Genomic DNA, 14,771 nt, shown 5'->3' with positions numbered 1-14,771 from the left:
CCCTCTTTTTCAAAGCCCTCCCTCGAAAGAGGAAATGTTGCCCTCTTTCGACGCTCTTCGGGAATTCCCTCTCTCAAAAGAGGAACTTTGGCGAAACTCCGGAGGGACGGTCCCTCTTTCCCTCGCCCTCTTTTTCAAAGCCCTCCCTCGAAAGAGGAAATGTTGCCCTCTTTCGACGCTCTTCGGGAGTTCCCTCTCTCAAAAGAGGAACTTTGGCGAAACTCCGGCGAAACGGTCCCTCTTTCCCTCGCCCTCTTTTTCAAAGCCCTCCCTCGAAAGAGGAAATGTTGCCCTCTTTCGACGCTCTTCGGGAATTCCCTCTCTCAAAAGAGGAACTTTGGCGAAACTCCGGAGAAACGGTCCCTCTTTCCCTCGCCCTCTTTTTCAAAGCCCTCCCTCGAAAGAGGAAATGTTGCCCTCTTTCGACGCTCTTCGGGAATTCCCTCTCTCAAAAGAGGAACTTTGGCGAAACTCCGGAGGGACGGTCCCTCTTTCCCTCGCCCTCTTTTTCAAAGCCCTCCCTCGAAAGAGGAAATGTTGCCCTCTTTCGACGCTCTTCGGGAATTCCCTCTCTCAAAAGAGGAACTTTGGCGAAACTCCGGAGAAACGGTCCCTCTTTCCCTCGCCCTCTTTTTCAAAGCCCTCCCTCGAAAGAGGAAATGTTGCCCTCTTTCGACGCTCTTCGGGAATTCCCTCTCTCAAAAGAGGAACTTTGGCGAAACTCCGGAGGGACGGTCCCTCTTTCCCTCGCCCTCTTTTTCAAAGCCCTCCCTCGAAAGAGGAAATGTTGCCCTCTTTCGACGCTCTTCGGGAATTCCCTCTCTCAAAAGAGGAACTTTGGCGAAACTCCGGAGAAACGGTCCCTCTTTCCCTCGCCCTCTTTTTCAAAGCCCTCCCTCGAAAGAGGAAATGTTGCCCTCTTTCGACGCTCTTCGGGAATTCCCTCTCTCAAAAGAGGAACTTTGGCGAAACTCCGGAGAAACGGTCCCTCTTTCCCTCGCCCTCTTTTTCAAAGCCCTCCCTCGAAAGAGGAAATGTTGCCCTCTTTCGACGCTCTTCGGGAATTCCCTCTCTCAAAAGAGGAACTTTGGCGAAACTCCGGAGGGACGGTCCCTCTTTCCCTCGCCCTCTTTTTCAAAGCCCTCCCTCGAAAGAGGAAATGTTGCCCTCTTTCGACGCTCTTCGGGAATTCCCTCTCTCAAAAGAGGAACTTTGGCGAAACTCCGGAGAAACGGTCCCTCTTTCCCTCGCCCTCTTTTTCAAAGCCCTCCCTCGAAAGAGGAAATGTTGCCCTCTTTCGACGCTCTTCGGGAATTCCCTCTCTCAAAAGAGGAACTTTGGCGAAACTCCGGAGAAACGGTCCCTCTTTCCCTCGCCCTCTTTTTCAAAGCCCTCCCTCGAAAGAGGAAATGTTGCCCTCTTTCGACGCTCTTCGGGAATTCCCTCTCTCAAAAGAGGAACTTTGGCGAAACTCCGGCGAAACGGTCCCTCTTTCCCTCGCCCTCTTTTTCAAAGCCCTCCCCCGAAAGAGGAAATGTTGCCCTCTTTCGACGCTCTTCGGGAATTCCCTCTCTCAAAAGAGGAACTTTGGCGAAACTCCGGAGAAACGGTCCCTCTTTCCCTCGCCCTCTTTTTCAAAGCCCTCCCTCGAAAGAGGAAATGTTGCCCTCTTTCGACGCTCTTCGGGAATTCCCTCTCTCAAAAGAGGAACTTTGGCGAAACTCCGGAGAAACGGTCCCTCTTTCCCTCGCCCTCTTTTTCAAAGCCCTCCCTCGAAAGAGGAAATGTTGCCCTCTTTCGACGCTCTTCGGGAATTCCCTCTCTCAAAAGAGGAACTTTGGCGAAACTCCGGAGGGACGGTCCCTCTTTCCCTCGCCCTCTTTTTCAAAGCCCTCCCTCGAAAGAGGAAATGTTGCCCTCTTTCGACGCTCTTCGGGAATTCCCTCTCTCAAAAGAGGAACTTTGGCGAAACTCCGGAGAAACGGTCCCTCTTTCCCTCGCCCTCTTTTTCAAAGCCCTCCCTCGAAAGAGGAAATGTTGCCCTCTTTCGACGCTCTTCGGGAATTCCCTCTCTCAAAAGAGGAACTTTGGCGAAACTCCGGAGGGACGGTCCCTCTTTCCCTCGCCCTCTTTTTCAAAGCCCTCCCTCGAAAGAGGAAATGTTGCCCTCTTTCGACGCTCTTCGGGAATTCCCTCTCTCAAAAGAGGAACTTTGGCGAAACTCCGGAGAAACGGTCCCTCTTTCCCTCGCCCTCTTTTTCAAAGCCCTCCCTCGAAAGAGGAAATGTTGCCCTCTTTCGACGCTCTTCGGGAATTCCCTCTCTCAAAAGAGGAACTTTGGCGAAACTCCGGAGGGACGGTCCCTCTTTCCCTCGCCCTCTTTTTCAAAGCCCTCCCTCGAAAGAGGAAATGTTGCCCTCTTTCGACGCTCTTCGGGAATTCCCTCTCTCAAAAGAGGAACTTTGGCGAAACTCCGGAGAAACGGTCCCTCTTTCCCTCGCCCTCTTTTTCAAAGCCCTCCCTCGAAAGAGGAAATGTTGCCCTCTTTCGACGCTCTTTGGGAATTCCCTCTCTCAAAAGAGGAACTTTGGCGAAACTCCGGAGAAACGGTCCCTCTTTCCCTCGCCCTCTTTTTCAAAGCCCTCCCTCGAAAGAGGAAATGTTGCCCTCTTTCGACGCTCTTCGGGAATTCCCTCTCTCAAAAGAGGAACTTTGGCGAAACTCCGGCGAAACGGTCCCTCTTTCCCTCGCCCTCTTTTTCAAAGCCCTCCCCCGAAAGAGGAAATGTTGCCCTCTTTCGACGCTCTTCGGGAATTCCCTCTCTCAAAAGAGGAACTTTGGCGAAACTCCGGAGAAACGGTCCCTCTTTCCCTCGCCCTCTTTTTCAAAGCCCTCCCTCGAAAGAGGAAATGTTGCCCTCTTTCGACGCTCTTCGGGAATTCCCTCTCTCAAAAGAGGAACTTTGGCGAAACTCCGGAGAAACGGTCCCTCTTTCCCTCGCCCTCTTTTTCAAAGCCCTCCCTCGAAAGAGGAAATGTTGCCCTCTTTCGACGCTCTTCGGGAATTCCCTCTCTCAAAAGAGGAACTTTGGCGAAACTCCGGAGGGACGGTCCCTCTTTCCCTCGCCCTCTTTTTCAAAGCCCTCCCTCGAAAGAGGAAATGTTGCCCTCTTTCGACGCTCTTCGGGAATTCCCTCTCTCAAAAGAGGAACTTTGGCGAAACTCCGGAGAAACGGTCCCTCTTTCCCTCGCCCTCTTTTTCAAAGCCCTCCCTCGAAAGAGGAAATGTTGCCCTCTTTCGACGCTCTTCGGGAATTCCCTCTCTCAAAAGAGGAACTTTGGCGAAACTCCGGAGGGACGGTCCCTCTTTCCCTCGCCCTCTTTTTCAAAGCCCTCCCTCGAAAGAGGAAATGTTGCCCTCTTTCGACGCTCTTCGGGAATTCCCTCTCTCAAAAGAGGAACTTTGGCGAAACTCCGGAGGGATGGTCCCTCTTTCCCTCGCCCTCTTTTTCAAAGCCCTCCCTCGAAAGAGGAAATGTTGCCCTCTTTCGACGCTCTTCGGGAATTCCCTCTCTCAAAAGAGGAACTTTGGCGAAACTCCGGAGAAACGGTCCCTCTTTCCCTCGCCCTCTTTTTCAAAGCCCTCCCTCGAAAGAGGAAATGTTGCCCTCTTTCGACGCTCTTCGGGAATTCCCTCTCTCAAAAGAGGAACTTTGGCGAAACTCCGGAGGGACGGTCCCTCTTTCCCTCGCCCTCTTTTTCAAAGCCCTCCCTCGAAAGAGGAAATGTTGCCCTCTTTCGACGCTCTTCGGGAATTCCCTCTCTCAAAAGAGGAACTTTGGCGAAACTCCGGAGAAACGGTCCCTCTTTCCCTCGCCCTCTTTTTCAAAGCTCTCCCTCGAAAGAGGAAATGTTGCCCTCTTACGACGCTCTTCGGGAATTCCCTCTCTCAAAAGAGAAACTTTGGCGAAACTCCGGAGGGATGGTCCCTCTTTCCCTCGCCCTCTTTTTCAAAGCCCTCCCTCGAAAGAGGAAATGTTGCCCTCTTTCGACGCTCTTCGGGAATTCCCTCTCTCAAAAGAGGAACTTTGGCGAAACTCCGGAGAAACGGTCCCTCTTTCCCTCGCCCTCTTTTTCAAAGCCCTCCCTCGAAAGAGGAAATGTTGCCCTCTTTCGACGCTCTTCGGGAATTCCCTCTCTCAAAAGAGAAACTTTGGCGAAACTCCGGAGGGACGGTCCCTCTTTCCCTCGCCCTCTTTTTCAAAGCCCTCCCTCGAAAGAGGAAAAGTTGCCCTCTTTCGACGCTCTTCGGGAATTGACTCTCTCAAAAGCGGAATTTTGGCGAAACTCCGGAGGGACGGTCCCTCTTTCCCTCGCCCTCTTTTTCTAGCAGAAGAGGAACCTTATAGAAACTTTCCTGGTTCCTCTTTTTTTTTGTAGGGTGCTTTTTAGCGGCGCGTAATTTGACATTTAATATTTTTTTAATTGTTCCTACCTTTAAACGGCAACAAATTCACATTTTAAATTATTTCATGGATTTCAAAACGGTGGCGAATTCATTATTTCATAAACATTTTAATGCGTTTAATTTTAAAATAAGTTTATTTCATATTTAAAGAAAGCCTATTTCGTATTGTAATATTGTCTAAGCTTATTTCATATTTTAATATAATCTAAGCTTATTTTGTGTTTTATTCTTATGTAATTTCGGAATTTTACGCTTGTATCATATTTAATTATGCCTATAGAGTGTCAGAGGGTTACTTCACAAGTGTTCTCAATGATATATTAAATTGCATGGGCCTACTGAAAATAGATTCTTATTTTTGCCACAAAAATATATTTATATATTTATTTCCCCCTATTACAGGTACGCGCCATTCAACCACGTGACAACCCCTTCCAAAACGACGTAGCGTCTTATCATAGACTGACTCTTGTAACATGTCGTGAAAACTTTTTCGTAAGCTTATATCATATTTAAATTGAAACTTATTTGAATCACCTGTGACACTACTCAAAGTGCCTGTGGTAGTATAACAACACCACCCCCCCTCCCCATAAATTTTTAGCTGGGGGAGTGTTTTTTATGTATGCTTATTTTATTTAGTTATTGTTTTGAAATATTCATCCGCGGTTGGGGTTTTTTTGAATAGTTTTTTATTTCTTCGTGATAAATTAATCGTAAGCTTATACCATTTTTAAACTTATTTGAACGACCGCTTTTTACATGGCCATTTCTGAAGTAAGCATATCTAGTTGTTTTATCCAAGCTTGTTTCATATCGTAAAGTATGTTTTTTTTTCTCTTTAATGTAGCCACATATTAACTTATAACTTAAAACCAAATCCAGTCCAAGTCAAATTTATTAGAATATCACAACACTTTACAATACTACAATTTTATACACAAGTTTTACAATGATAACCTATTATACAATCATCGAAGATATTCGGCGAGACAAACTGAACCAACGTAATCCTGCTCCTTCGAAAACGCAAAATAGAGCCAGCAACTGAGAAAAGCCTCTCCACGTCGCCCCAAAGTCCGACTAGATGGAGTACCCGGTATTTCCCGGAGAAATATGCCTATTTGCATTACATGTTTCTAAAGTATTTTCTCAAAAAATCGGATTTTAATACAATGAACACCCTTCAACGCGTATTTCGGACGACCTTGGGGGAAATGTTATTTTTCATTAGGTTCAGATTGACCAATTTTGGATGTTACAAATCAGACCTCAGTTCCAGTGGCGTCACCAGGTTTCCATTTGAGGGGGGGGGGATCTGGACTAACTATTTACTTCAGGAGATATATACATGTCAAGACAGACAGTGAAATAAAATTGACACTTCAGCTTTATTATTTTATTTTTAAGACAACACGTTTCTCGACATCCGCTAATTCAATTAACTAGTAGTGCAACATTTATTATACACAATTCTATGAGCTTTTGGCGCCAGTATTTGGGGTGAAGAAAAAAATGTCATATTCTCGAGCGATAATATTTTAAATACTACTTTTACGCTTGCAATTGTTTCACTTTAAAACGAAGGGTTAATTTTAATGTTTTTCGTCGTCTCTATTTCTTCACTTACTTTAAAACCAAAACTCCGATTTGCTATATGAAACTAGATTTGGTTACAGAGTGACATAACGCTTCGATCAAGCGTAGACGCGAAAAACCGTTGTAACTTTTTCATGACTTTATTTTGGAGGGGTTTTTCTATTGGGGTAGCCGATTAGCGTTTACTGCATATTAATTTCGTGCGGGTATTCTTTCTAAAAAGCTCTCATTCGGGTCTCTACCTAAACTAGAAACTAAATGGCTGTTAAGAGAAAACGGCCAGAAACTTTTGATCGGGACTGTACATATGAACCATTACATACATTTTTTGAGGTAAGTCTATACCAAAGTACGCTCTTAGACCAAGAACTTATCTATGTTTTTTACTGAGAACGAATGAGCTGGCGGTTTTCCGTAAGAAGGATGTACTACCTATTTTGTTTTATAATTTCGGAAGCAGATGACGCGACATCTTTTACAAATTGTTTGTAAAAATGGACTCCTCCCCAGGAAACAAATGAAGTGTAAAAAACGGCCACTAGATCGCGTGGTATAATTGATAACAGGTTTTTTTTAATGTGGAAGGAGCGAAACTAGTAAATCCTCATAGCAGGTCGTTAATTAATTGACTTAATTAAATAATTAGGCATAACCGCTATATTCGAAATACTACACCTTGATCTCATCTAAAAGACCGAGTTTCTTAATTCTTTAAAAATTTCCTAAAGAGATACTACAGCTTATAATACAAATAGGCATATTTCCCCGGGAAATACTGGGTATCCCAGCTAGTTCCTTATAATTATGGTACGCCACTACGTTGAATCTAAATTCTAATAATTTCCATTTCTTTAATATACACTCTTATTGGGGAATTTTGCTGGGCTCGTCCCATGTTGATTGTATCCCTGTTAACCCCGATTCTCCATATCCTGGTACCAAAGACTCGAGACTAGACCACCTACCGGTGATCCCAGGTAGTGCCAAAAAGAGGGGTTGAAAAGACCACGAAAACGAGTGTATATTTTGTTGAAATTGGCGTTTGAACAATTGACTTTTTAGTATACGCGTTTTAATAATGGCAGGTGGGCAAAAAACGATGTTAGGCAAGACGTTTACTTCTTCGACCTTTGAAGCTTTCTGGGAAGTATCAACATTTCCCGGGTTCAATTATGTGACCCCACCCCCTATTGTGGGAAGGGGGCACAACGAAATGGTATTAAAAGGGGACCTAGCCGTCAAAGAGTCGCACTCTCTGGTCGAATTGCCTTAGTTTAGTATATCTAAGTTTGTCGTAGCGTTTCTTAGTTCTTCCTAAAGGGTTTTTGGTAATTTAAAAGTGTGTGTAGGATTATCGTCGACATTAAAATGTCTTCCTCTGGTACTCAACTTCTTCCTAGTCGTAAAAACAAGAAGCGACCAGCGAAGAGTGTAGCCAAAGAGACAGTCAGACTGGAATCAATGGTGGAAAAATTCGAGAAGGGCAAGTATGGACGCCACAACATTCATCTTTACTTTCAGTACGTGGGCAATTATCTGGAGGATGATGGTCAGACGCCTTCAATTTCTGTGGTGTGAAGGTGTAACGTGTGCGACACGCTCATCGTGAGCGACACAAGCAGTGCTTCAAACTTGGAACGGCACCTAGTTAGACTTTGTTCCTTTTGGATTACATTTTTATACCGTAAATATAACGTTTTGCCTTTTATTTCTTATAAGAAACAAAAACACAAGATGGTTCTGGGGGAAATATCTGTAGAATCAGCCCCATCGATTGACGTCTTGGGAGAAGGATCTGTTGTCCCAGCCAAGAGGACGAAGTTGGACTCAGCCGCGAATATGGCAATGCAGTCCGTGTTCAAGCGGTTGTTAGTCTATATGGTCGCCGTTGACGGATTGCCATTCAGCGCAGTAGACGGTAAGGGCTTCCGAAAGGTTCTTGAATTCGCAAATCCGGACCTGAACGTCTTCAGCCGAAGGACAGTAACTCAGGAATTGGTGCGCATTGTGCAACAAGAAGTTAATCCAAAAATCATGGTAAATATGGTTTTAGTACGTAATAAAGCAATATCATTGAAATTTATTTATTTTTATTGTTTTTTTTTTCGGTCGATTCAGGCGATTCTTGGTAAGTTGTCACCGGGATGTTTACATCTGACGATCGACATTTGGTCAAGCCGGCACCAGCAGTCAGTGATGGGAGTTCGCGCCCAATTTATCGACGATAACTTCCAGTTCAAAAATCTTCTTTTGGGTTTTTCGCAATTCTATCTAAAATTAAAGAAATTTAAGCAAATTTTGGCTTGACGCCGTCTTCGGTGAGGAGCTGTATTCCACAATTTATTTCATCCCAATAACCCTAACTTAACATTGGTCATTTCTAGATATCGTGCATTTGTGCGGACAACGCCTCTAACATTACCAAAGCGGTAAATATGTTGGATGTGGTGCACGATGAGTGGGAGCAGCCTTTGGAGTTCAGTAGGTGCTCAACTTCATCGGCCTCATCCGTTTCGGTGGAGACAGATTCTGATCTGGAATCATGGCTTGGTTCTTCAGATGACGAGTTTGTGAGCCTGGACGAAGGTATTTTTCTTTTCTTAATCGGTTGTACACGGTGGACGATATCCTCTTGGTTCTAAAAATTCTCTTTTGGTCTTTTTAAGGCTGGAATACTTGGAATCAAATCATTTCACCCGGTTCTTCATCGCCTGTGTCTTCTCCCAATGAGGACGCACTCAACGATGACATCGTTCACGACACATGGACACAGAAGCGGTGTGTTTGCCATTCCCTCCAACTCGTTGTAAACAACTCCGTGAAACACTGTATCCGCGCCGAAACAATGATTAAGCGACTCAACGATTGGATCACGTTTCTTCGTCGTTCACCCAAGTGGAGTGAAGCATTCAGGAAGAAGGCACCACACGGCCTCGACGTCAAGGCAATGGGTGCTACTAGGTGGAATTCTGTCTATTCCGCCATGGAGCGACTTGTTCTGGTAAGCAGAATCTTTAACACTTTTTGGGGGGGGGGGATTTTGCTGGGCGCGTTCATCTAGAGTTTACCCCCCTTAACCCCCATTCTCCATGTTCTGGGGCGAAAGACTCAAGCCTATGCCCCTAACCGATTGTTCCAGGTAGTGGCCGACTAGCGGACGGCCAAATAAAGAGGGGTCGAAAAGACCGCGAAAAAAGCTATCCCGTACTTCTAGAAACAGTATTAATGCGGTTCATTAACAGAGTCGTTTCCCATGGACGATAGACATCGTACAAGGAAAGGAGGAGATCTCTTAGAGTTTGTGGGACGTTTACAACCGACAGGTGACGACGTGGAAAAGGAGGACGACGACAACCAGAAAACACCAGCAGTCTGACTTTGGACTGGAGTGCGGAGCAACCGAACCGCAGTGCAACCGACCAACAGCTCCCAGAATCGGCAGTCTTCCTTGAAAACGGAGATAGCTAGATATCTGGAGGAACCGGTTCAGCCCGTGGAGTCGGACGTTCTTCTTTTCTGGAAAGGCTATTCAAAGAAATATCCGACGCTATCGGAATTGGCCAAGAGAGTGTTTAGCATGCCATCGGCTAGCGCCGACGTGGAGAGGATGTTCTCAGTTGCTGGCTCTATTTTGCGTTATCGAAGGAACAGGATAACGTTAGAAAATGTGTCCAATCTTCTGTCTTACAAGGAGTGGGAGGACCTACCGCTGTAGTTCTATCACACACCTGGCGGCAACGAGAAGTATAGTTATAAATCTCGTTATCTCCATAAAATAATTCCGTTTACCTAACTTATCTTTATTCTACTCTCATGGTTCTCTTGCGGACGGTGAGATTAGCATAACCCAATGGACCTGTCATGGATTCCGTTATCTTCTCTCGACCTTGCCGACCGCCCAACACCTTCAGTGAGTCTCGCCGAATATCTTCCATGTAGTAGCTTATCATTGTAAAACCTTTTGTTGTATATTGTATATAGTTTTGTGGTATTCTAATAAAATATAATGGACTTGATTTGGTTTTAAGTTAAAATGAAGTTACATGAAAGATAAAATGTAAACGCAATCGCGAGCATCCGTCGACTTGGTTGTAAAGCATGTACGCGTACTCAAATTACAGAAAGTGAAACGTCCCTTGACAATAAAAATGAAGAACAAAAACAATACGATATGAAATAAGCTTGAATTAAACCACGAGATATACTTACTTCAGAAATAGCCGTGTAAAAAGCGGTCGTTCAAATAAGTTTAAATATGGTAAAAGCTTACAATTAATTTCTCACGAAGAAATAAAAAACTATTTAAAAAAACCCCAACCGCAGATGAATGTTGCAAAGCAGTAACTAAATAAAATAAGCATATATAAAAAACACATTCCCCTCCGCAAAATATTTATGGGGAAGGGGGGGGGGGGTGTTGTTATACTACAACCGGCACTTTGAGTAGTGTCACAGGTGGTTCAAATAAGTTTCAATTTAAATATGATATAAGCTTACGAAAAAGTTTTCACGACATGTTGCGTCTTATCATAGCTTGACTCTTGTAACGTCTTTTTGGAAGGGGTTGTCACATGGTTGAATGGCTCGTGCCTAGGGGAAAAAATAATGAAATAATGATATATTTTCAGTAGGCCCATGCAATATAATATATCATTGAGAACACTTGTGAAGGTGCCCTCTGATACCCTATAAGCATTATTAAATGCGAAATAAGCTTTAAAATGCGAAATAAGCTTTAAAATATGAAATATGCTGACCTTAAAATATAAAGTAAGCTTATATTAAAATATGAATTAAGCTTAGATTACAATATAAAATTAGCTTAGATTATATTACAATATGAAATAAGCTTATTTTATATTTAAAATAAGCTTATTTTGAAATGTTACGCATTAAAATATTTTCGAAATAATGAATTCTCCACCGTGTTTAAAGCAACGAAATAATTAAAACTGGGAATTTGTTATCGTTTCAAGGTAATAACAATAGAGCGTTCTATTCGCCACCGAAAACTACAGCTGCGCCACCTAGTCACACTGCCTAGAACTATATTTGGGTGATACGGGTAATGGCGTTATGCGAAAATGCGCGTTTTATAACATCAATTAAAACATTTTACCAGAAATTTACTAACGATTTTAGCTTTTTTTTAAAGCGTGTTCTAATGTTTTGTATTAACAAAGGTGTATATACGACATTTATTATTAATTTTGTACTGTCAATAGGTATTGAATTCGTAAATATAAGTATAAATATTCGAGTTTAATAACACTATGAGTAGGCCTTGGAGAATTCATACAAGGGATCAGTTTGAAAGCTAGTTTTAAAGGTATGTAGGAAATTTATTATTATCTTCACATTAGAACAAGCCCAGATTGTTCTAATTTCATAGACTAGTAGCTTCAGCATTTTGTATAATGTATAATGTATTTTAAATAATTTTATTTGGTATATTAGTGAATCGCTCCATGCTTGAAATTTTTAAGTATATTGGAGAGTAGTCTACTCTTGATCCATAGAATAAGGTGTGCGGATGCTTAAAACAAAAGTTAAAATTTGAAGTTGGTGATGGAAAACACAGCATTGAAAGGTCCATTGTTCATGCAATAGTGGGTAAATATATTTTTTATTAAAACCCAATTCTTTAATGTAACCTGTTTTAATTATTATTCTAGAAATTCAGGCTTTTGCAAACATGCAGTAAATTGCTGGTCTATTTTATATATAAAGATACTGAGAGCTATCCCAACTTTCTGACTTTAGAAGTGGGGTAAAATGAAGGAAAAGAACTAACTGTGCCTTTGGTATTGTACGGTAATAAAATGGTTAGAGTTGCGAGGGTTAAATTTGCCTGGCTCAAAAAGGTTTATGTACTCTTATTTGGTCACTTAGTTAGTCTCAAAAATTTATTTCTAGCTTTTAGTCGGGATGAAATATTTGTGGAGAGTCCATTTGTAGCAAAGATAATATCAATTGAAGAGGCAGTGGCACAAAATAACTAAGTTGGAAAGGAAGGAATCTACTGGATAACGACTGTAGAGGCTACTATGGAAAAATTCAGCTAGGCCTTTTCATTTTTTTGTCTATTCTCTCAAGGGCTATTTTTAATTGATATTAAGAGAGACTGACAATATTGGAAGAAAACGTTGTCCAAATATATAATTTTTATTTTAGATTTTAGTTAAAGAAAAGTTATAATTAAATTTACACTTCTAGTCAAGGAAAGTTATATTTTTAATATGTTAAATTAGTTCCTATTTTAAATTTTGGCCAATTAGTATTTGTAGATAACAAATGAACTGAACTATTTATGTTATGAATTTTCTACTCAAAGCCATGTTAACTAAAATGGCAAAAACAAATGTATTATAGAATTAATTCAAAGTTAAAAGCAATTAAATTCATTGAAGAAACCACTTAATTAGAAATTACAATAGAAGTTAATAAAATGTTAAGATACGCAAAAAAGTATTAAAAATAAAAACCATTTGAATTTACAGTATTATTTTTAATCATATTGGGATCTGCGGCAATAGTTCGAAATGTTATTAATCAACTCGAAAACTCATACCGAACCATCAGGGTGGCAAAGATAGGAAAATTGGGGTCCAATACAAAATTGAAAAATATGCCCTTTTAACGCATAATTTTGTGGGCCTCAATGTAATATTTTCCAGCGATAATGACAATCGAACGGCTTGACCTAAAATTAATTTAATTCATTAGCATTTCCTTATTTTGCAGTATATAATAAAACAGATCACCTTTAAAACGATTCACAAAACATAGGGTCCTCTCTTTTCATTTAGTTACATTGGATTTGTAATAAGTCTACATGGTAAATTATTGCTTGGAATGGCACTGCATTTCATGCGTCTCTTGAATTATCTTCATCTAAATGACAGTTATTATCATATATATTTAATAATATTAACTTTAAAATCAGTAATAACAAGTAAAACTTGTGTCTCACCATCTCTTTCTAAAAAGTCTTTATCTTTAAAATGGGCGCTGCAAATCTGTGCCCACTAACTAGGCATCTTCCCTGATTTTATATTAGTTAACCACACATTAAAAAGATTTTTGCATTTCGGAAAATTGTGAAACGATAACTCCAACGTTCTTTTCTCACCATTTACTCGAATTGTAATATTTTTAAGGGCAGTATTACTACAGAAAGGTACTTCGTAATTTATGCCACCTCTGCGCCTACAATCCGCCATATTAATCGTTTGTTTTGATCAACAAAGTACGCAGACAAACCAAGCTGCAGGGGTAGCGACTGTGGCGCCGCCTATACCCGTTTCGCTAGCGAATATAATCGGCGTGGTGTGCTTTCCCCCTATTGAGTTCGGAGGAGGTGAAGGTTTGGCCATAGAAATCTCATAGGTAACTAGAATGCTGCCGCCAACGGCCGATTTTGTCACCAGTTCGTTTTGAACCTTCAGCCACCTCATTCCCGTTTCTCTAACCACCGTAAACTAAATTTCTATCTCATCTGCTCTCATCGAATTTCGCTAATAAATCTAACCTCGCGCACACTCCCGCTAGTTTGGTTGAAAACTCTGATCTCATCTCACGCTCTTTTCCGTTTATGGAAGTCATAAAATATCTCCTTTCAATCTCCTCTCTCTGAAATGCGTACTTTGTGAACCTCCTCTCACGCTCCTCTCCTTTTGAAGTTTCGCACATCTCACCTCCTCTCAGATTATTACACTGTTATCACAAGGGTAGAACAACGACCATCACTGGCATGTGGCCACGTTAGATTTACGGTCTTTAACTTCTTTATAGCCTTTTAACGTCAGCATATTATGTTATTGTACGTTTGGGATTTTTGTTGTTGGCCAAAAATACATAATTATTTCCAAGAAGGTCATGTTTATATATTTCCTTTGTTTTGGTTTTCTTACAACTAAACTCAAACTCACCTCCTCTCACCACCGCAAACTAACTTTTTAGCTGATCTCCTCTCATCGCACTTCACTAATTAAATTAACGTCGCTCACACTCCAAATACATTCTTTGAAAATTATTATTTCCTCTCACTTAAATTCATAGCTTGGAAACACATCTCACGCTTCTCTCCATTGGAAGCTTAGAGCATCTCACGGTGAGAGAAGAGTGCCCATCACTGCTTGGGAGAGTTTTTTTCAATTTTATCGGGCACAAATATTTTACAAGAAGGTGATTTTTTCACTCGTTCTTCTACAACGTTTACTCGAGGGCACGACAAAAAACGTTTTGTGCCGCGTGTAACCACATAGAACCGCAAGCACCATTTTTGCATACACACTGTCCCACTTTGGAATCAGCTCCCACAGTCAACGGTGTCTCTCAAGTCTAAGCCACTCTACCTCAACAACCTTCGCACCCTCTGAGCGCCTACAAGCAGCCTCTGGCGACTTTGGTGCATATAATTTAGAAGAAGAAGACTTGGACGCTTTGGTAAATCTATGTATTTTGCTTTTTGAACCGGGTTACAGCGGGAAGGTCGGTATAATGGTTAAGGTCGCGCGCTAAAACTAACGGGCGTGAGTTCGAGACTCGCTTCGGCGTGTATACCTTTGAATAGATTTTTTCATTTTAATTATACTTTCAGTTTGAACATTTTATCTACTTTTTATATCAAATAATTTATATTACTTAAATTCCTCGAATTTATTATCTCGTCATTTTAATTCATTTTGGGCTCCCAACGCCAT

General features: G+C 41.8%; 1 protein-coding gene and 2 long non-coding RNA genes across 3 annotated transcripts in view; 1 reads left to right on the top strand and 2 right to left on the bottom strand.

Annotated features, from left to right (window-relative positions):
* The window catches only part of LOC149926736 (uncharacterized), a gene marked incomplete at its 5' end in the record, with an annotated part of 46,504 nt that overhangs the window by 13,279 nt on the left and 18,454 nt on the right, over positions 1 to 14,771 (bottom strand). The gene's annotated exons all lie outside the window — the stretch shown is intronic.
* On the top strand, positions 11,289 to 12,212 carry LOC149926738 (uncharacterized). The gene is made up of 3 exons (XR_016473960.1): positions 11,289 to 11,395; positions 11,524 to 11,679; positions 11,742 to 12,212. It is a non-coding gene; the product is annotated as an uncharacterized LOC149926738 (long non-coding RNA).
* LOC149926737 (uncharacterized) lies at positions 12,593 to 13,277 on the bottom strand. The gene is made up of 3 exons (XR_016474118.1): positions 13,040 to 13,277; positions 12,831 to 12,960; positions 12,593 to 12,769 (listed from the first exon to the last, which is right to left on the bottom strand). It is a non-coding gene; the product is annotated as an uncharacterized LOC149926737 (long non-coding RNA).

The sequence above is a fragment of the Leiobunum rupestre genome, chromosome 9, assembly GCF_980474605.1.
Source record: "Leiobunum rupestre chromosome 9, qqLeiRupe1.1.hap1, whole genome shotgun sequence".
NCBI lineage: Eukaryota > Metazoa > Arthropoda > Arachnida > Opiliones > Sclerosomatidae > Leiobunum > Leiobunum rupestre.
The sequence above is the reverse complement of the archived record's forward strand: the minus strand, read 5'-3'. Positions and strand labels throughout refer to the sequence as shown.